Genomic DNA, 22,789 nt, shown 5'->3' with positions numbered 1-22,789 from the left:
ATTGAGAAATATGGTTTTATGTATGTACTGTATTGCTTTTATGGTAGTTACTGCTGAAATAAAGCTCACATGATGATGGGATTGTTTCTATCATTATGTTTAATTGCTCTTACATGTTGCAATAGTCTTTTGGGTACCTGGAGATCTGTACTCCCCACAAATTGATGGTTACAAGCACAGTGAAGTACATCAACTACGTAAACACTTTTACAGTGATATTTTCCTTTTGATATTTCAAGAAATACCACCAAAGGGTTGGCCCGGAATTTGGTTTTAACATGCCTTTGGTTTATTTGAGATCACAATCAAAGTATTGAAAATGTACCTGGATGAAAGAAGTATGAATGCTTGCCTGGAAACCTGTGCTGATATATGTACTTTGGGTTGATCCGTCATGCAAAAAATTAAGAACAAACATAAAAGTGGCATCCCAAAATACGTAATCCCAATGCATTTTCCATTGACTTCTTAATGGAGGTCTACTAGAAGAACTGCTGAATGGAATTCCACCAAATTTAGCAGGAAGCTAGATCTTGGTCTGCATATTGTGCTTTTTGTGATTTTGTGTAAATCTGTTCAGTAGGTTTTGAGAGATGAAGGTTAAAAAATAATTGTATATCTTGATGGTTGGGTTCATGAGAGACTCAAGAGACTCTCACGGAAGCGCCAATTTAAAAATTCAGCCTTCTGATTGGTCCAGGGAACTTTATTTCTCTTGGACTAATTTGCTCCCATGGTAGTCAGACTCCTGCGGGAGCAATCATTCTGATTGTCTGCCAGTAACATCAGAAAAATGTTACTAGCCACCAATACAGCACTTGAAGACTTAGGGCCTGATTTAAATCACAACAATGATGGATATCCCACCTGCCGAAATCTAAATCCCATTGCTTCCAATATGATTTAGATTTCGTCAGATGGGAATATCCATCAACGTTGTGACAGAGTAACCCTGCCGCGGAGATCTAAATCAGGCCCTTAGTCTCTGTGAGAGAGTGACATTAATGGAGGGACATGTGTGTTTTAGTTATAGTGGTTTATTAAGGTAATTGTGAGTTTAACAGTCCCTAAATCTTGTAATTCTTGGTCTGTCTTGGCTCTTTGTTTTGGCCTTCTCCTTTTATCCTCACTTTTTCTTCTCTCTTTTGTTCTTCTTTTATTCAGGGGTCGACCCAGGAGGAGCATGTAAAGACAAGAAGAACACAGAAGGTTGGTATTTATGCTTTTCTTGGTGTCACTGTCCTTCTTTTTGCTCACTGTGTCTGATTCTTTCTTTCTACCTCTTTATTTTCTCTTCTTGCGCTGTTATTTCCTTGCTTTTCTCTCTTGTTATAATTCTATTTTATAGCTTCCTTAATTTCCTTAATTTCCTGTTTTTCTTCTTTCTCTTTCTCTTCTTTTATCCTCCTCTTTTTATCTTTTTCCACTTTTCTTTCTGTCTTAGATTCACTTACCTGTCTTTAGGTGCGCTTCTTTAGTCCTGTGCTATATTTATATCTCTGCCTACCTAACGCTCTCACAAAGTCCTACTGAAATGAAAACAATGACAAAAAAATAAAGATCTCAGAAAGAACATAACCTGCTGTTTCCTTGTCTCTTTGGTTTGGTTATGATTTTATCTGTTTCTAAAAGGAAAACAATTAAAGTAAGAGAAAACAACCCTTTTTAGCGTGTGAAAATAAAGTTCACCTTATACTCAGGTTTTCTTATGTTTCTGGTCCCTGTTTAAATATTGAGGGGAAGGAATCCAGACTACATCAAATGTAATGGGAAAAAAAAACAAAGCACGTCCCTTTTTCCCCCTCTGCCTTATCGTACCTGGTTAGGCCATGCTCTTCCTAGAGCTTGGCCGGCCTCAGCGTCCTGCTGCCTCCTGGTTGCCAGGTCCGAGGCTTGGCTGCTGGGTCAGCAGTTCTTTTCTTCTCGTCGCGATTGGCTCATTCGGCTGCTGCTGGTCCCTCGTTGGCGGCGGTGAAGGTTCTTTGTTTTTCCAGGCGTTAAAAAGCCCCACAGCTTCTAACATTTTGCCGTCCCTCGGCGCCAGGTCAACAACTTCTGAGTTGAGACAAGAGACCCCGGAAGTACCCCTGAGCCCTGGGAGTCCGTGGACGTACCCCCAGGGCATCTGAGGGCTGCGTCCATGAAGGATGCCCCGTCACAGTCTCCTTTGCTGAAGTTAAAAAAATGTAATATAAAGGGGCAGAGTAGGAATACAGGACACATTATTCAGTTAAAGGACCAGGGGAGCCCATCTTCAGTTCCACATTGTTTATTTGAGGGCAGCAGGGTGTGTGGTCCTCCTCCACAAGCCATTATAGGCCACCCCTGGGCCACAATACATAGGGGGAGTGGGACATGTGGCCCACCCTTCCCAGGCCATTTTCAGTCCCAGGGACTCCATCCCCCAGGGCCTAAAGTATTTCTTTATGAGAAGGGGTGCCTCCCCCTTCTCAAGGTCACTTTCGGTCCCAGAGACCCCCATCTACTGGGGTCCAATCTAATAAATTAGGAGAGGGGAGCTCACCTTTGGGGCAGCATTACATAAGAGAATAGCACAAGCCCCCTCCTCAGGCCATACTCAGTCTTGGGGACCCCAACCCCGGGCCCATACTATTTTTTAGGCCTTCAGCCCTGGGGAGGTGGCTTTTGGCCCTGTGGAACCCACCCCTGTGGCTGGCATGTGCCAAAAGGGGGATTAGAGCTGCATGCCTCCCCTCCTTAAGCCTTTAAAGGCTCTGGGGACCCCATCCCCTAGGGCCGCTACATTTTTGAAAAACGGAGAGAAGCCACATGGCCCCATGCAGGAAGCAGTCTGGAAGCATACTTTTGATCTGATTGTCTGCCTACACTGGGTCAAGCAGGGAAACATATCAAGAGATTACTCCCTCCAGGACGGAGCAGCATGAGTAGCTTCTCCCTGCGGGAAGGAGGCTTCAGGAGGGGGCTGTGTGCCCCCTCCCCTTTTTTGGAACTGGCTATGGGGATAGGGTCCCTGGGGCCATTTAAGGGTGTGGGACGGACGTGCATGCCCCCTCCCCTTAATAAATATGTTTTGCCCCAGGGGATGGGGTCCATGGAGCCCAAACTCTACCCTTACCCTGATCACGCCAAAGACTGTGCACCTTGGTGGATTAGTAGCCAGATAGTGTTTTGGCCACAAGGCAGAGATCTGTGGCAATCATACTTCGGTGCAGTCCTCATCCTGGGACCCACTCCCACCACCTGGGATGACTCCTGGTGGCCAACTACCCTTGGAACCACCCCTGCCCCCACATACCACACATGTAACCTCAGCATCATCCTGAACTTCTCGTTGACCATGGCCTGCCAAGACAACGCTGTCTCATTGTTGTGCTTCCACACACTTTGCCTGCTCTGTAAACTTTTCAAGTGAATCCCCATTGAAACAAGAAAGACGATCACCCACGCACTTGTCAGCAGCAAACTTGACTACGGCAACACACTCTTTGCATACATAACAAAGAAACTTCAAACAAGACTCCAGAGGGTACAGAACTCAGCGCCTAGGCTCACCCTGGACATCCCCCACCACAACCACATCTCTGCCCACCTGAGAAATCTGCACTGGCTCCCCATCAACAAAAGCACCACCTTCAAACTCCAGACACACTCTTACAAGGCCCTGCACATCATCGGACAAGCCTACCTCAACCACCACCTATCCTTCTACATCTCCTCCAGACAACTCCACTCTCCTCAACTGCTCCTCACCACCACCCCTAGAATCAGGAGGAACACAGAGGGGGTAGGATCTTTTTCCTACGTCGCTCCTCAGCCCTGGAACACCCTGCCACTCCCCCTCAGGCATCCCCTTGGATGAATCAGTTCAAGAAAGACTTCAAGACTGAGCTGTTTGAGTGTTAAGTGCCCCCTCAGCAGAACCTTGAGACCCCACGGGTGAGAAGCTGAGCTATGGAAATAACTGATTGATATATATATATAAAGAAAGAGAGAGAGAGAAAGAGAGGGATATATATATATATATATATATATATATATATATATATATATATATATGTATAGGTATGTATAGCTATAAACTCATAGATGGATCATTTATTTGATTTATTTTTTGCATTATTTCCATTAGGGTGTTAGTATCAGCCACCATTGTTTTATGTGTTCTCGGCAGCATGTTGTAGTACCAGTGGTTGGTCATTTGTGATGTTCAACTTACTTCAAGGCTGTGCTGGAGAACATTTACATTTGAGTCTCTTTTGTCAACATTGAGTTATAGTAGAATTGCAAGTACATTTTGTGAATAGCAATTACATTACTCTTAAGTGGCTGTATGTTTCATATCAGCATGTCTCTCCCTATATCACTCATTAAATTGTACACTCCGTTTCAGTATTTATTCCCCATTTCCCCACCACTTACCCTTGTCTCTATCTTATTTACTTCAAAATCCTTTACATAAATGTGACTTCTCTGCCACCAAAGACAGGAGAGGGAGACATATTTTTGAATTTAATGTGTTTTATATGAGGCATTACTGCTGGAATAGAAACGTACGCACATCAAAAATTATTTTGTAAATCGGACCCTATGCATTTTTTGCTGTGTCTACCATCAATCCACAAATTTGAAAGATCACAGTTCATTTAAAGGAAAGTAGTCGTGTGATTTGGTTTAAAAGTATTCGGAGAGGTTAATGAATACAAGATGGCTCTCTGATTACAAATATTGCTGCTAACATTTGTTAATTCCAGTGCTGAGAAAAGGCAGAAGTGCATTATGAAGCGCTGTATTATAAACATGTGCTTATTTGTTTGTATGATGGCTGTAAATCGGAATGATTTTGTGAAAGAGGTGTTTCTTTAAGTTTCCTACTATATGCAACAAAAGAACAGAGGCAATCGTTAGATATAAAATGCCAAAATAAAACTCACTTTGTTAGAGATGGAATTCATCCGAATAAAACAATTCACATACTGTATCAACAGATATCACTATCATATTTGTACCTCTGACCGCCATCGGGCTGAAAATGAGGAACAGACCACGCGACACCGCTCTAAGGGATAAAAGGCCGCTTTAATAGAACAGGTCCAGTGAAACAATTAACCTTGGCAACAAGCCTTACAAAACTATAACCTCACTAGACAAAGTTTTCTCCTAACCCCTCCCCCCCACTAAACTTCCCCTTCCCAGTAAACCCTTAATCAAAACCTTTCCCATCTGTCTTCCTGCCCCCCTTCTGTATTTCCCTTCCCTTTCCTCCCTTGTGACCCTTGCTACAACCTCCCTGACCTCAAACTTCCGCCTCCTCCCCTCCCCCCCAACGGCTTTATGTGCAAATCCCCCGCCCCCACCAGACCTGTCTACCAGCGGCAGCCTATTTTCAATAAACAACAAACCTACCACCAAAGTGCAAAGCAATTACCTGTCCTCTTAAAGCCTGATTAAGCCCAAAACTGGTAACTCTGTCTCTTTAAGCTAAAAAAGAAAAACCTTGACATCAACAAACCTCAAACAAGGCAAAAAAACCAAAACTTGAAACAAAACGAGGGAGGGTGGGTGGGCCAAAAAACTGCCCGAGTACCGCCTCCTGGGTGTGACTACAGCCAAAGAGGCCGCCCAAGCCCAACCCACACCTTTTATAGTGACCCCCAGGCTACCACCCCTTCCTGTCCCTTAACCAATCAAATACCCGGTCCCCTTGTGGCCAGCTCCACCAGCCCGATAAGCCCGGGGGGAGACCAGGCATGCCTGACTCCCCCCCAAACCCCATCGGGCTGAAAATGAGGAACAGACCACGCGACACCGCTCTAAGGGATAAAAGGCCGCTTTAATAGAACAGGTCCAGTGAAACAATTAACCTTGGCAACAAGCCTTACAAAACTATAACCTCACTAGACAAAGTTTTCTCCTAACCCCTCCCCCCCACTAAACTTCCCCTTCCCAGTAAACCCTTAATCAAAACCTTTCCCATCTGTCTTCCTGCCCCCCTTCTGTATTTCCCTTCCCTTTCCTCCCTTGTGACCCTTGCTACAACCTCCCTGACCTCAAACTTCCGCCTCCTCCCCCCCAACGGCTTTATGTGCAAATCCCCCGCCACGCAGGAAAACCGCCCAGTGTTTTCCTGCCCCCACCCACCCGGACCCTGAATTAACGATCCCACAACTTCTCACCCAATAAATCTGCAATGAGCATTCTCAATTCAAATAAATACATCTCATTCCCCAAAAAAGACAAATGCGCCCCGTCCTGTCTGAATAAAGCCAATTCCGTAGCCACCAAATTATCATGCCACAATATCGAAATTCCCTTTTCGTGACAGAAATTCCTCATCTCTCTGTTTATCTTCCTCCTCTGCCTCTCGATATCTGCTACCGAATATGCTCCTCTCCAAAACCTGCGAGGTACCAAACAAGTCCATACAATATGAGTGCCAGCCCAACGCTCTTTAATTCTTAACAAATCCATTTTCATTGCTTTTAACAAACCAATACCTGATAAGGAAACTAAGTCATTTTCCCCCAAATGAATTGCTAAAAGATCCGGACAAACCCCTTTCTCCATCCTACGAGATAGAACTGACAAGTGCTCTCCCCACCTCATACCGCTCTTACCCACCCAACTGACCTTAATCCTTGACCCATCTAAACCCAACTGCTTCCCAAAATGCCTAGTCGCCGCCTGTTTCTCTGCCCATCGCACAAAAGAGTGCCCCACGATCCAAACGATACAGCATCCCTCAGGACCGGCAACACAACCTATGAAAGAACAATGGAAAAGAGAAATAAAAAACACTGAACTGGAATGCACATAACATTAACAGTAACCGAAATAACCATTACAAAAACCTCAACTGAAAACTATCCCCTGCAAAAAAAACCAAACCAATACTCGGACATAACGCTTAAAACATTGTGATTTCCAACGCCCTAAATTCATTATTGCCACATCTGATTTACCTACCGTCCTTGCTTCTGTAGCCGCTCCGATTCGGAAGGAATGTGTCCCATAGTACCAATAATCCATCCCCAGCCACCCCAAAGCCCGTCTCATGACTGCCAGAAGTTGGTAAGCCGTCAAAAGCAAACCATCCTCATGCAGGAATACAAACCTCGATGACTCCGATAATCTTCGTGCGAATGACATCCAAAGCCCAACCGGGCAAGTAGCCAGACCTGTACCCTTCAAAAATACCTCTTGTCCCCTCCCCAACCGATCATTTTTTGATGCTCGTAACCAAACCACCACCGCCCCGCTCCTTACCTGCACATCAGACTGCAAAATTCCATCACGACCCTTGATTCCCAAGAGCTCCGAAACCCTAAATGCTCCATGAAAAAGCCAAGACATGCAAAGGGATAACAAATGACATTCCCAAGGTGAAAAACAAACCTCAACTAAAACTCCCAACAACTCTTGAAGCAAATCTGACGTAATAGGTCTCCTCCCATCCCTCCTCGCCCCCCCTCCCTAGCCCACCCTGCAATCAAACGTCTGCAAAGCTCCCCTTCCACCGGATCATACCCCCAAAAATACTTACCAAAAAATGATATCCCCGACAACTTACGTGAAATAGTCACCGCCGATAACCCCAACTCTATTTGCTGCATAATAAAATGAACAGCGTCCTCCCTCCTTTGCATAAAAACTTCTCTACCCCCAACCCGTCTCACCGCGCCTGACCTTAAAAACTCCAACCAGGCCTGCTCGTAACTCTTCCGTGTAGATGGAGCTATCGATTGCTGGACCAGCTGCAACATCCTCACTCTCCTAAATCCCACAACTCCCTGGGAACCACCGTCTTCTGTACATCCGCTCCCGGCGCAAGACCACAGAACCTCTGCCACTGGAAACGAGACAGTGCATCCGCAATATCGTTATTCACACCAGGAACATACTTCGCCTTAAACATCACATTCCATTGCAAACATTTCAACAAGAAAACTCTCAACAGCCTCAAAACATTCTCGTCTTTCGCCCTCTGGGAATTCACCAAATGTACCACTGACTGATTATCCACATTGAAAACAACATTGCGATTTGCCAAATGTGAACCCCAAACCGACAAAGCCACCACCAAAGGGAAAAATTCCAAGAAAGCGATGCTATGTTTCGCTTTTCTCCAAGTCAAGGGCCAACTCTCAGCCGCCCAATGTCCATCCCAAAAGAGGCCAAAACCATGCGCTCCTGCCGCATCTGAAAATATCTGTATCTGCCACTGCCAATCCATTTCATCAACCAACATGCTAACTCCATTAAACTGTTCCAGAAAACTGATCCAAATCCTCAAGTCCTCTTTGACACTTGCCCGAAGCCGAATGTGCTGGTGTGGCAAAACTGCCCCTTTCATTGCAAAACCTAAGCGCCTGCAAAAAGCTCTACCAACTCTAACCACTTTGCATGCAAAATTCAAATGTCCTAAAACACTCTGCGCTTGCCGTAGCTCAATTTTTGGCCTTTTTACCGCCTCTTCCAATAAGGAAATCAATTGCTGAACCTTTTCCTGGGGCAAACGAACTTCCAGTTTAACCGAATCAAGCTCAATTCCGAGAAAGCTTAAGCAGGTGGATGGCCCCTCAGTTTTGTCCTGAGCCAACGGGACCCCGAACTCTGCCATAAGACACTCAAAGGTCTCCAACGCCTGACCACACTCACTAGACTGAGGTGTCCCAATGAACAGAAAATCGTCCAGGTAGTGGGTAACAAACTTCACTCCACCCCTGTACTGTAAAATCCATTGCAAAAAAGTGCTAAACATTTCAAAAAGAGAACAAGATACAGAACATCCCATAGGTAGCATCCTATCCACAAAAATTGCGTCCTCAAATTGCAAACCCAATAAAGAAAAATCCTCTGGGTGCACTGGCAAAAGCCGGAAAGCCGACTGAATATCTGACTTAGCCATTTCAGCGCCCCGGCCACACTTCCTCACCAAAGCAATAGCATAATCAACCGATGCATAATGCACCACTGAGTCCTCCGTGGCGATGAAATCATTCACCGACACACCTGCCGGCCAAGACAAATGATGGATAAGACGAAACTCGCCTTTCTGCTTTTTTGGCACCACTCCTAGAGGGGAAATGATCAAATTCGGCAATGGCCAGCTGAAAAAGGGGCCTGCAATCCTACCCAACTCCACTTCCTTTTTAATTTTAGCCCTAACAACATCGGGGAATTGCCTTGCGGACTTCAAATTGTTGGCCCATCTCCTCATCCTCGGACCTTGGTAACATAGCTTAAATCCGTCCCTGAAACCACGAACCAAAACTTTTGCATCCTCCGAACGTGGATAAAATTGTAACCAATGCGTAACAACCTCTATATTAATGGGAGTAGGGCCCTTTTCCTGCCAACTGCTGGAATTGCCCTCTTCCCCTGTCCTCTCCTCTACCCTGTACCCCTTGTCCAGCCCAATTGAATCCTCCAAAACATTGGTAAACCGGATGCCTGCCCCCACAATTGGAACAATCATGCCTAAATTTACATTGTTGCCTTGTACACATCCCACTGTTGAATGACCAGCAGGCCCCATTATGTGGCAATTGTCCCCGTTGCCCAGATCCCACCCCAAAATGGGTGGGACGGCTCTGAAAGGGCCGATACTGAACCGGTAAACCGCTCGCCGTATGCGTTGCTGGGGCAGTCCGAGCAGTTCTCAACCACTGCATCCACAATTCATTATCAATTTCACCCCAAGCCTTTTCTGGGTAGACCGCTTTCCTTGCCCTAAATTCCTCGTCATAACGGAACCAGCCAAATCCACCATAATCCATCTGTGCCCTTCTCACCACGTCCATGTATTTCAAAAGCGCCACCTAGCAATCCGGGAAACGCTCGCACAGAACACTGGCATAAATCAAGAAAGCTGACGTCCAATTCTCAATTGTCGTGGGAACTTTAGGTCTCTGAGCTAATTCCCACTCCTCCTCCTTAGAACCCTCTTTAGCCTGAACTTCTCTATGAAGTAACTTAAACACATCCACAAACTCCCCTTTCCAAATTTTTTCTTTCAAACTTAGAGTGAGATGCGCCCCCAAAGGCATCGACACTCCCATATACGGTAATCTCTTTCCCTTTCCCAAACCTTGACTAATGCTACTACTCTGTCCCACACTCACCTGATCCACCCCAACCTTACCTGATTCTTCCTGCGCACTCATGGGATCCCCCACTTTGCTCTCTATTCCTTCTCCACCCGCCTGAATTGCTACATCCACATTTGTTGAAACTCGAAGCCCAGACCTGGTACCCCCCAATACACAACCCTCACCTCTAGATAAATTTGCAGCCACATCTCGACGAGACAGCCGCTCGCCCCGGAACGCCTGCCCACTCGTTGACCCTTGAGGAGCTTCGACTTGTTCGACATCTTCATCATAGTCCAACTCCTCTTCTTCCTCACCAGTCAACATAGCGCTCCGGCTATAAGACCTAGACTCCGAACCTCTGGCATTCGACTCGACCGATCTGACTTCCATAGGTGTGACCTCCCTCGCCGTCAGGCGAACCGCTCCGGATTGCCCCCTCCCATCTGTTCGGCGTCCCGGAGGTGCCCTGACCCCCACCGAAACAGGACCTCCAGCCGACCGTCCAGACCGCTGGTGCTCTATTAACACCCCATGTCCGCTTGAAAAATGAGGGGCCGCACACTCGGAAAGGTACGCCCTTTGTTCGTGACCCAAAACTTTCTGACCCAACTGCGCTGACCCTGCACCCCCATATTCCAATGCTGCGCCACAAATGCTACCCTGTGAAATCCTACCTTGTTCCTTCCGGAAAAAACCCCGCCCTCCTGCCCTAAAAATTGAATGATCCTCCACCTCCCACTCTTGCACCCCAAGCCCCACCTGACAAAGTATATTGGAAGTCTGCCGACTCCCCCCCCCACTAGGCACTAAGAAACCCCTTTCAAAGTGCCCACCAATGCCACTCCCTTCCTCAACCTGCAGCTCTAAAACCTCACCTTCCTCCTCGGAATCTATGACTATTACAGCCTTATTATCTCGCGTAGCCATAAACATATGGCTACCTTCACCCGACGGGAAATTCTCTTCCTCGACTCCGAAATTCATCAAATTCCCCTCTCCGACGCTTAAATCCTTCAAATCGGAGGGCGCGGCCATCTTGGCTGCCCCTCCTAACTGTCCTTCCTCAAAAGGCAGCCCCTCCTGCTCCCACTCGCTTTCTACGGCGAGTGGGGCTCGAGGTGAGAGAACCTGGTGCGCACGCGCGCCTTTTGCCAAGCTCGCGCATGCCGCACCCGCCCCCTTCTGGCCGCGGGTGCGCATCGCGCCCCTCAGCCTCCCAGCTCCAGTCCCAGAACGCGCGCGAGAGCCGCGCCCAACCGTTTTCCCCGCCGCAGAGCCATCGCCGACCACACGGGCGCCTCTACCCTTGGCTGCCACCCTCCGCACCAAAAAACCGCCATAACGACGTGCATTACTCGCCTCACCCCTCCTCGCCGCCCCTATTCCAGGTAAGCCGCCCTCATTGCTAACCCTTGGCTCCTCACTTCCGTGGTCCGGTGAAAATGAAACTTTTCGCCCGGCCACACTTTTAACTTTAAATTTCTTGCCTTTCTTAGGGCTTGTTACAGGGGATTTACAGGCCAAAACGGCAGCTGAAACCTTGTCAGAAGAAGGCCTCTTCGGTCTCCTCAAGCCCACCCACGCTTGTTCTAAAACCCCTTCCCTTATCAAATCTTCCCTCCCAGCCTCCTGCAAAACCTTCAATGCCTGAACCACTGGATTAATCTCCATGGCAACCAAATAACACTTTTTCCGATTTACCAACTCCGGCCTAAAAACGCCCAAAAAACTGCCTGAGTACCGCCTCCTGGGTGTGACTACGGCCAAAGAGGCCGCCCAAGCCCAACCCACACCTTTTATAGTGACCCCCAGGCTACCACCCCTTCCTGTCCCTTAACCAATCAAATACCCGGTCCCCTTGTGGCCAGCTCCACCAGCCCGATAAGCCCGGGGGGAGACCAGGCATGCCTGACTCCCCCCAAAACCCCATGGGGCTTGATCATTTTCTGATTACACTTTTAGAAATGCATTGAACCATCCAGCTATTTAGTGAGCGCTTATTGATCGTCACATACTTGTGTGACAGTTTGTAAATGCTAATATAGTATTTATGAGCGTGTTCATTAACAACTGCAGTTTCTGTATTTATCACCTTATGGATTATATTTCAAGAAATCATATGCTAAAATGATATTTTCCTCTCTCCGGCATTGAATATGATATGATCTCTCAACCGAATAGGGACATCTTTGAATAACCCCTCTGGTGTTTTTGGCACTTGGACTGCATTACACTCTTTTTATTTGAAAATAAAGTTGAACACAAGAAGTTCCACTAAGAACTGTATGTGAAAACTTTTTTTCTCTGCATTTCTCAATGTAACCATAAGAGAAGTAAATAGGCGCTCAGGACATTTTAACATAAAATAGAACCTGGCAAGGCGCCAATGTTTTCGTTAACTTTTTGATGCTGTTTATTTGGTTTCAACACCTGCTGGTAAAAGCTAGGGGCAGAATCCTAAAGCTGCAAACGTACTGAGAACGTGGTAAATGTGAAACGTATGTCTGCAGATTCTAGATTTATTTTCAAATATGTATATTGGAGCCTCAGAACTTAATAAGGAACTGCTCAAAATGTGCAGCACAATTAGCCAACATTTAAATACTTCCTAATAACTAAGTCATCAGATAACAAAGGTTAGCGCTGCTTATTACTGCGTAGAAAGATGAATCAGCAGATATCTAGCCAACACCTCCCTCTAGTGTTCACTAAATCACTGTCATCATACATAATTTTGGGGGAACTGACCATAGTCACGTTATTGAAGTGTTTAATCAACAGGGCCGCCTTTAGTGCAGTGCGACCGGCGGAGTCACACTCGGCGCTGACCTGGCTTTTGAGGTTAGCATAACATACAGTTTAAAAGCACCTGCTGCAAAGTTCCTCGTGCATTCAACTTTCAGTCAGCAATAAAAATATCAACATAACTCTTGTGATTAATGTTCCTGCTAAACGGAGAGAGGCTTTTTGTCTTGGGGCAGTTTTGACTCCTTATAAAGTAGGGCAGAGGCTTAATATGCCTGCTGCAAATAACAGATCAGTATTTTAATTGGATAGCAGGGTGGATTACTAAAGCCAGGCTTTACAAGCATTTTGTTTTAAAAATGCAAAAAATGAAATTATGAGAGAGAAGGGCTATGGAGAGATCATGGGCATTTTGCTGGGCGCTAATGAGAGAATCAAAATCGGGAATTATAAAAATCAGCCTCAGTACTAAATCGCACCAACTGATGTGTATTGTTGGAAGGAACACTATCACTATATATGCGTATATATATATATATGTGTGTGTGTGTATATATATATCTATATATATATATATATATATTATTATTATTTTTTTTAATGTATTTATTCACAAAATACTTCATTCGAAACAGGCCCACTACCCAAGGGGCGGGGAGCATGAGCTGGCGGAGCACACCGGCAAATAATATCCAAACACTGTCCAAGAAATACACTCACTCAGGTAGAAAGCAACAGGGATTTACTTAAAAAAACAACACATTTCTGCCGATTATGTGTCCTTGATCACATGACCTGTGCACCATATTCACCATGTCATATACTCATAATGAACATAAAAACCAGACAAACATCGTCACCATATTTGAATGATAAAATGTCCTAGTATAAGTAAATAATCCTGCATTTGAGAAAGTCATATAACCAGTATATTTGTGTTTTGTTACTAAACTCGATGGATATCTAAACATGAATTCGGAAACAGGTTCTGTAATACATCAGGGAACAAACATGTTCTGAAATTCAGACTTGCGAACAGATAATAAACATACAAATAGTAATGTGGTCAACTGTCATGCACCAAAATAAAGTATTGTGGTCATTCAACCGCATCTGATATCAAAATAATAAACCAGTAAAAGTAACTCCCAGCTACCCCATATTCCTTTTACTCAAATTCAGGGAGTACCTATCCCTTTACAGAAACCCTGTATATCGTTATTGGAAGCAAAACAAGTGAAATCATTTAACCACACATACAGGATGTGTGATACTGAACACAAGTACTGGATCGCACTGCTGCCACCAAAAGATTTTAGAAAATGGGTTATTGGTAAGGGCAGGTAAGTACCTACACTTAGCAATAGGCCACTAACCTCCACTGAGGTCCAGTTAGGACTCAATAAATTAAACCTAGCTCAACCCTTGGTAGCTTGGCAACGAGCGACAAGGCTTAACTTAGGAGACAAAGGGCCATATTTATACTCCGTTTGCGCCGAAATTGCGTCGTTTTTTTTGACGCAATTTCGACGCAAAACTAACGCCAACTAACGCCATATTTATACTATGGCGTTAGAGGCGAATAGCGCCAAAGTTCCCGGAATGTGCGTCATTTTTTAGCGTGAACCCCTTCCTTGCGTTAATGATATGCATGGGAGGCGTTCCCGTCTAAAAAATGACTCCCAGGCCTTTACGTGGTATTTATACTCCCGGGCAAAAGAGACGCCCGGGAGTTGGCGTGGCAAAAAACGGCGCATTTGCGCCACTTTTTAACGCCTGCTCAGGGCAGGCGTTAAGGGGCCTGTGGGCTCAAAATGAGCCCACAGGTGCCCTCCCATGCCCCCAGGGACCCCCCCTGCCACCCTTGCCCACCCCAGGAGGACCCCCAAGGATGGAGGGACCCACCCCAGGGACATTCAGGTAAGTTCAGGTAAGTATAATTTTTTATTTTTTATATTTTTTTTTGGTGGCATAGGGGGGCCTTATTTGTGCCCCCCTACATGCCACTATGCCCAATGACCATGCCCAGGGGACAGAAGTCCCCTGGGCATGGCCATTGGGCAAGGGGGCATGACTCCTATCTTTACAATGATAGGAGTCATGTTGATGGGGGATGGGCGTCGAAAATAAATGGCGCAAGTCGGGTTAAGACGATTTTTTCGACGTAACCTGACTTGCCCCATTTTAAGACGCCCATGCGCCATTTTCCCCCTACGCCGGCGCTGTCTGGTCTACGTGGTTTTTTCCCACGCAAACCAGGCAGCGCCGGTCTGATTGCGCCGTCTAACGCCATTCCATAAATACGGCGCCCGCATGGCGCTTCAGAATGGCGTTAGACGGCGCAAAACTTTTTGACGCTAAACTGCGTTAGCGCAGTTTAGCGTCAAAAAGTATAAATATGGGCCAAAGTGTAAAGCATTCAAACATCACAAAACAGTAATTAAATAAAACACAGGAAACAGTTTAAAAATCCAAAATCAATTTATAAAAATAGGAAATATTTTTAGCTTTGAAATGACACCAAAAGGAATAAAGTCGGGCTAAGGGGACCCGGAGATATGAATTTTTAAAGAATTAATGCTTTCTAGCGCATAGAAGCAACTAGCACTCAAAGGGTTACAAAAGGTCACACTGGAAAGGAACACAGTCCAGAGTTCAGACCGCCCATGAGGTAACACTGTCACACTTACTTTCAGAAGTGTTTGATTCAAGAAAGTGGTCCACAGCACCAGCCAAGGGTTCAGAGGCTCTGGTGTGCCTCTAGGGGTCTGGGACTACAACTCCCACAATGCACCTCTCCAACTTATGGAGTTGCCCCAAAAGTTTGCATGCTTTTGGATCTTCTTCCAGAGGTCCTTTTTGTGTCCTTGAAGTGTCCAGAACTTGATCCAAGGTTCCAGAAGCTCTGAGTTCCTCCTTGGGAATTGGGACTACAATTCCCAGAATGCACCTGGTCAGAATCCTCAAATGGCCACTGGACGCTAGTCAGCTGGGCTCTGCTTGCAGGACTTGATGCAGGGGACTCTGGGCAGCTCCTTTGTACCTGTAGCAAACAGGGAGTTCCTTTTTGAAGCAGCAGAAGACAGGTAAAGTCCTTTTAGTGGTGAAGCCCAAGTGTGCAGCTGGTGCAGTCCTCCAGAGTGCAGTGTCCAGGTGCAGGTCAGGGGTCCAGCATGGCAGTCCTTTTTCTCCTGTAGTTCTAGAAGGAATCTGATGGGGATCTGAGGTGTGGGTGCAGGTCTGCCAGTTCTATCCCTGCTCCTGGGTGAAAAACAGGGGGGTCCTGGTTCTCCAATCGGGTGCAGGGTCCTTCCCCCTGTGATGACCACTTCCTGGGAAGTGTGGCAAAATTCAGTCCCAGGGAGCAAAATTCCTCAAAAATCCATCATGGCTGAAAGTGATTTTTGGAGGTTACATCTGGCTGAGCCCACCGACTGGTGTGGCTAAAAATCCTAAACCCACCCCTCTCCTGCCCTCTCCTAATCTAATCAAGGGGGCACCTTATTGTCTGGGTTTGCAGGATGTGAGGGTGTTGCTGGGTTGCTCCAAATGTCCTTCTCTGCCTTTGAATACCAGTTTGGCAGCTCTCCCTGCTTCTTCCTCCTTCACCATCTGCTGAGGGGAGACCGCCTCCCCCAGGCACATCTCTTTGTGTGGAGCCAGGCCACTTCACACTTCTTCAACACTGCAGGGCTGAAGTTGGCAACTTTTCAGGTAAAATTGAAAACTCTTTACCTGAACAAGTTATATTAAATCCAACAACTGGAAGTTGTAAGATTTGTTATAACAATTAAGTTGATACCAAACTTCTTGTATCTGTTACTTAAGGGGACTTTTAAAATTAAATAAAGTTTCCCCATTCTAGCCTACGGAGGCAATTCACTACAATGAGGGAAAAACAAATTTGGCTGTTTTACCTCACCAGGTCTTATAAAACTATTTTTATAAGGTCCCTGCTCATAGTTAGATGGCACCCAGCCCTGGGGGCACTTAGGGCACACCTTAGGGGTGACTTAAGTGTAACAATAAGGTAGTTTAAGACTTTGGAACTACTTTTAATTCCAAAGTCGAATTTGCATGCATGTAACTTTAATTTAAAAGCCGCCAGCAAGGCAGACCTCCCTTTAAAATGATACTGGGCACCTCAGCAGTGTACCTATGGGGGCACTACCTATGCTGGGGTCCCTAAACCTCCATGCCCTACCATATACTAGGGACTTATAGGTAGGTTGACTTAGCCATTTATAATTAGTCTAATTTGCATACTGATTTTACACAGAGCACAGGCCCTGGGACTGGTTAGCAGTACCCAGGGCACCATCAGAGTCAGGAAAACACCAGCAAAAAGTGAAAAATGGGGGCAAAAAGTTAGGGGGCCTCTGCAATCAGCCCTGTTCTCTCACACAGGACTACATGACATCCTGGTAGTCCCGATATCGGATAATCATGGCTAGGACAAGATGCAATCACAGTCTTTTCTTCAAGATATAATTAAGGCCTCATGGGATCCAGCCCAACTCATATATAGAGAGGAAGAAGAATCTCACAAATTTAACTGATTACCACAGCCCAAATAGGGCTCCAGCTTTTATCACCCATGGTTATATATTGGAAGGGTAATAAAAGAAGCCAAATGTAATTATAATTCTTCATGAGTAAAAAGGTCCATCCATCAGTCAAGCCCAAGTGAACAAATCAAAGAGATAAGATCAAACAGGCCACAATCCCATATTTCCCTATACAAAAATAAAGGAGGTGTACAACTTACAAAACCACAAAGTGCTTAACTGGTGAAGAGTGCTGGATTCTGAAAAAATAAGAAAGGGTAGGGGAAAACCAGTAGATCCAGGGAGAGGGACCCCTTTCTTTCCTCTTGTAGAAAAAGAGAAAGAAAAGAGCAGCACACAAAGTTCAACCACAGCCACAGGGTACATATCAACAAGGGGCAATGTGTGCAAAAAGGTCATGTTGTGTTGTGCAGCTAACTATGTCTCAGGCACAGCCCCGCAAGTCCCACAATACAAGGTAAACACATGGGGGCCTATTCATAAGGTACGTGGCACAGGGCAGTGCTGCAAGTTAGCTTGCACATGGAAAGGGGAAGAATGGGCCATACCTAGAAGATACAGCACATTCCGGCCCTCTCCCCCTGCACTGACACACACTGGGCTGCCTAGAGCAGAAGCAAACACCCTTGGAACATGTGCAAGGATGCCAGTATTGCAGACATGATTGTCTTTGTGCAGGAAGGGAGATCTTCCTGCACAAAACAATCCTGAGAGGCTTTTTCCTCTTTCTAAGTGTTCTGCATGCAGCACACACAGAAAGAGGAAAAATGCCTCCCCTGGGGAGGCATACGATTTTGATGCACTCTCAGGTTCACATATGTACACTTAAACCCTGCACAACCTGACTGTGACAATGTAGGCCACCCTGCACCATGAGGTCACTGTGTCCTTGCAAAGCAAATGGATGACATGGGCTTGTCAGAGGAGAAACAGCTCACCTGTGAGGGAGGTCAGGTGTGGGGTATGTGAAGTATCAACACATAAGAACATGCCAAAAGCCAGGTGTATGTTAACTGGAATGACAATACATTTCACACAGTAGTCCTGACATGCAGGTTGAGACCACACAGGTGTCAGTTGTCATGGTAGGGGCCGCCAGAACTCACGCCATGCACTAAATCAAACTGGGTCAGGGTTAATGCAAGTGATGCATATCAGAGGACTATGCGTGTTGAAACCAAAGATGATGTGTGGCCCTGGTGGGCCCCTGGTTGTGCAATGAATTGGATGTGCTGGCTGAGTAGGCTTTACTGCCACAGTGTCTGAATGGAGAGACATCACGCCCATGTGGCAGGGGAGAGTCTCAAAATAAATTGTCTCACCATGCCACATATGTCTCAATAGTAGGATGTGGAATAGGGATCTGTCAAGGGACATGAGAAACTCGTCTGCCACCACAAAGAGCAGGATATATCCACAGGCTAGAGACTGAAGTGGGTGTGCCCAGTTATGTTGCAAACCTGGGTAGATACATGTCACCAATTCCAGTACTACCACAATGTGGGGTACAGCCTGACCCATAGCCCTCAATAACAGCCACTAATGTTAGTCCATTGGAGATGGCCACACATATTGCCGGTGTTGTAGGCACATGAGAGTCAATGTATGATCTGGGTTACCTCACTGTCTGGCATTAAGTTGAGTCACTGGCACAAAATGAGGAGTGGAAGAGGAGGCATGTACTTACACAAGTGAGCAGGCCTGAGTCAAAGGATGTGTTATACCATGCAGATACCCAACTCTGGCAATTATCAACTGTGTGAGTGTCAGTGCTAGCAACCTGCCTAGTGTGAAAGGGCCCATCTCCTCAGATTTGGTACACAGTACGCACTGTCCACAAAGATGAAGTCAATGTGGTTTCAAGAAAATCAAATGTGTAGTCACAAATAGGGAATACATGGTAAGTACATGCCCTCACACATTCCTGCAGAGTAGCACTGTTGGTGGGTGTGTAGAGTTATGAAGGATATGTTTACAAAATCAACACTTGGCCACATGAATGCACAATTTGCATGCAAGACAGCATAACAAGTGCCATAGTGTACAGTGCGAAAGCCAGAACGCAGGATCATAAATAATTAATGACCAGACTCACATCACCTGCATAGGAGCTGTAGTCTGAATAACGGCCACAGGGAATGCAGGCACCCTCATGATTACGTGGAATGTGACAGTACTGATGGCAATATGTTAAAACACAATCACTATAGGCATCATCAATCAATCAACCAATCATAGTACTTGTAGAGTGCGCTACTCACCCGTGAGGGTCTCAAGGTGCTTTTGAGGGGGGGAGGGGGAGCGTCTACTACTCAAACAGCCAGGTCTTGAGGATTTTCCTGAAGGTCAGTAGGTCCTTGGTCTGCTGTAGGTCATGAAAAAAGACTGCAAATCATCTTAACAGATGTGGACCTGACCTCATCTTATATGTCCAGGAATGGTCTGCCCAGTGATCTGTGTAACTGTGTTGCAATATGTGTCATGAGGCAAAAAGCAAGCCTTGTCACACAGTGGTTGTACGAAGAATGCAGATATACTACCATCTTAAAGGCAACTACAGTGCAACTTGGACTCCATACCTCCATGTAATAGACATCCTATGAGTTATATTAAAGGCAACTACAGTGCAACCTGGACTCCATGCTTCCATGTAACAGACATCTTATGCATCAATGTTGAATAGAAATTCAAATATTAGCTTGTCAGATTGTCATTCATGTTACTCGTGACAACATCTAACCTTGAACACCATTAACATTTCTCTCTCTCATTGCAGAGGATGTACCTACACCTACTAACCTCTCCGGGATCATGATCTGGCTGAGGATGACAGCCTTCCAACCCTTGACCAATACATCCTTATGCATATTCTGGCCTCCTTTGATACACTATCTCCGGCTGCTGGAAGGGCCAACAGTGTTGCTGGATCTCCAGAGCATCTGCCTATCACCCAACGAACACAACCTGCAAGCCCCCCCAGCCCCGGACTCCAAGGACCCCCAAGTTGAATTCTAATGTTGTGCAGAAGAAGTCCAGTGGGAGATGCTAGATGTGTTGCGGGTGGGGATGAAGACAATGGCGGACATCATAGTCAGTCTGTAGGTGTCTCAGTCCCAATAAGACACTGCGGGTGCTATAAGAGCCACCTACCCTCTGCTCTGCGGCCTTTTACAGTCCTGTGTTGACGTCACTAATGTCATGGGGCAGAGACACAAACAACTGCCCTGCCAAAGTGGCACCAGTGAGGTAGCTAAACAGCTGGGGGCAATCTGAAACTGTAGTCCATGGAGTGGAAACAGAACACATACTTTGCAAAAATGGGCACCTACCACTGTGACTTTGGTGCTGTGCTGGAAAACCAGTATGCCCTTCTCAGTTCAGTGCTGCCTCACTTGTTGGCACAGAGAAAGGGTGCTGTGGACAGGGGCTCTAGATCTTCAGCCCCTGATGTGTGTATGCCTCTGTCACCTCTGGCACCTACAACACTCACTCATGGGTAACACCACACACATCAGAGGAAGAAAATGTGGACTTCACCTTTTTCCAACATAAATCTTCCCAGTAGCATTTCTCTCAGCAAATTGCCAGTTTCTCCTTTGCCCACTGCTGATGACCATGGCAGTGTACTTCCCAACCGGTACTGTTCTTAAAATGTTTTCCCACCTATTGGTTTCACCCATTTGTGGACTGTCAATGTACCCTATCTTCCCTATTGGCAACTTTTTCCTCCTCTTCCTCACGGAAACACTCCTCTTCTGCACATGTTCCATGCAGCGTATCCCCCATGGACTCTCTCTGGACATCCAATGGCTCAAAAGAATTGGTGGGGTTGTTGCTGAAAGAAATGTGCTTATGATCCGAAACATTTTTGCACATGTAACAAAAAGAAATGCATTGAGTTCATTTTGTGTGTTGTATGTCTGCTGGTGTCTGGACTAAGTAGCACATGGTGGAATTTGTGAGTCAAAGACACCAACAACACCGCAAAGGGACATGTGTGTCATCGAGACATGGACAAAGCTACACAGGCCAAGGGAAATATATTTGGTGAGCCCTATGTGTACCAGACTTGCAAGTAGCTACCAAGGTCACTAGCAGGAGGTGCAACAAGTGGCATGCAGTCAACGTTAATGAAGTCACAACACTGGTGGGGAGCGTATCCAGGGACACTAGCCAGCAACCAGCACTGCTGTGACCAGCAAATGATGCAAGAGTGAATGAGTCAGTGCGTTATCCAAAATATCCTTGATTAGCAACAATGGTTTGACATTACCATCCTTCTAATGCCTGTCGTATGGCTTACACACACAGTGCAACAGTAGGTGAATACCCGTTTTAACCTGTCTATCCATTCACAGCAAGAGTGCCTCTTACAGTGTTCAACTGTTTGTAGATCCTTCAGGGGATTCCATGTCAATCTTGACAGGTTCATCTCCATAGGTCTTTCACCTAGTCACACATGTCGACAAACACTGCCAGCAAATCCTTCTGCATGTAAGCAACACAACCTAAGCAGATCAGATAACTCCTATAAAATAAATCAAGAATTAGGCTTGTACATATTAAGCATTGATATTTATTAAATTTAGAAATAAAACTTATCACAAGTAAAGCTACCTAGACTACACTAACTTACTTATCTAATCCAAACTACACCTAAACTCAACTATGCCATCTAAACTAAACTATCTTATCTTAAAAACAAACTAAAACTACCTAGCTTAATTTATCTTAATCTACACATGTAAAACAACAGACGTGTTAAACATCAACCACTATCCCACTTAATACACATCTTCATACAACATCCTAAACAACTCCTATACACAAACTACCTAAAAATAGAAAACCAAACAAAGATATATTTTTTGTACTTTTATATTCTAATTTTATTATTTGTAAACACATATTGTAGAAGGCTGGCCTGGTTTGTAGTGGGTAACTAAGGTACTTACACCTTACACCAGGTCCAATTATCCCTTATTAGTGAAATATAGGCAGTGTTCTGGCAGCCTAGGCTGTCTTGAGGTAGTGTTGCAGAGCAGCTTAGGCTGAACTAGGAGACATGCAAGGCTCCTGCAGTACCACTATAGTTACACAGTACTTATACACAATAAAAGACAATACTCAGTGTTACCAAAAAAGGTACTTTATTTTAGTCACACAAGGTCAAAAATATATTAGAGACAATACTCCTTCTGGAGGTAAGTATTTTACACAATATATACACTAGTGACCACAATCAGATAAGTAAACAGTCATAGAATATTGTAAACAGTAGAAAATAGAATAGATTGCAATGGGCCTAGGGGCAACACAAACCATATACTAAAATAGTGGAATGTGAATATTGAATTCCCCCCTAGGCAAGTGTATTGTGTAGAGGGGCGTTGGGAGTGTAGG

This window comes from Pleurodeles waltl, chromosome 5 (assembly GCF_031143425.1).
Source record: "Pleurodeles waltl isolate 20211129_DDA chromosome 5, aPleWal1.hap1.20221129, whole genome shotgun sequence".
NCBI lineage: Eukaryota > Metazoa > Chordata > Amphibia > Caudata > Salamandridae > Pleurodeles > Pleurodeles waltl.
The sequence above is the reverse complement of the archived record's forward strand: the minus strand, read 5'-3'. Positions refer to the sequence as shown.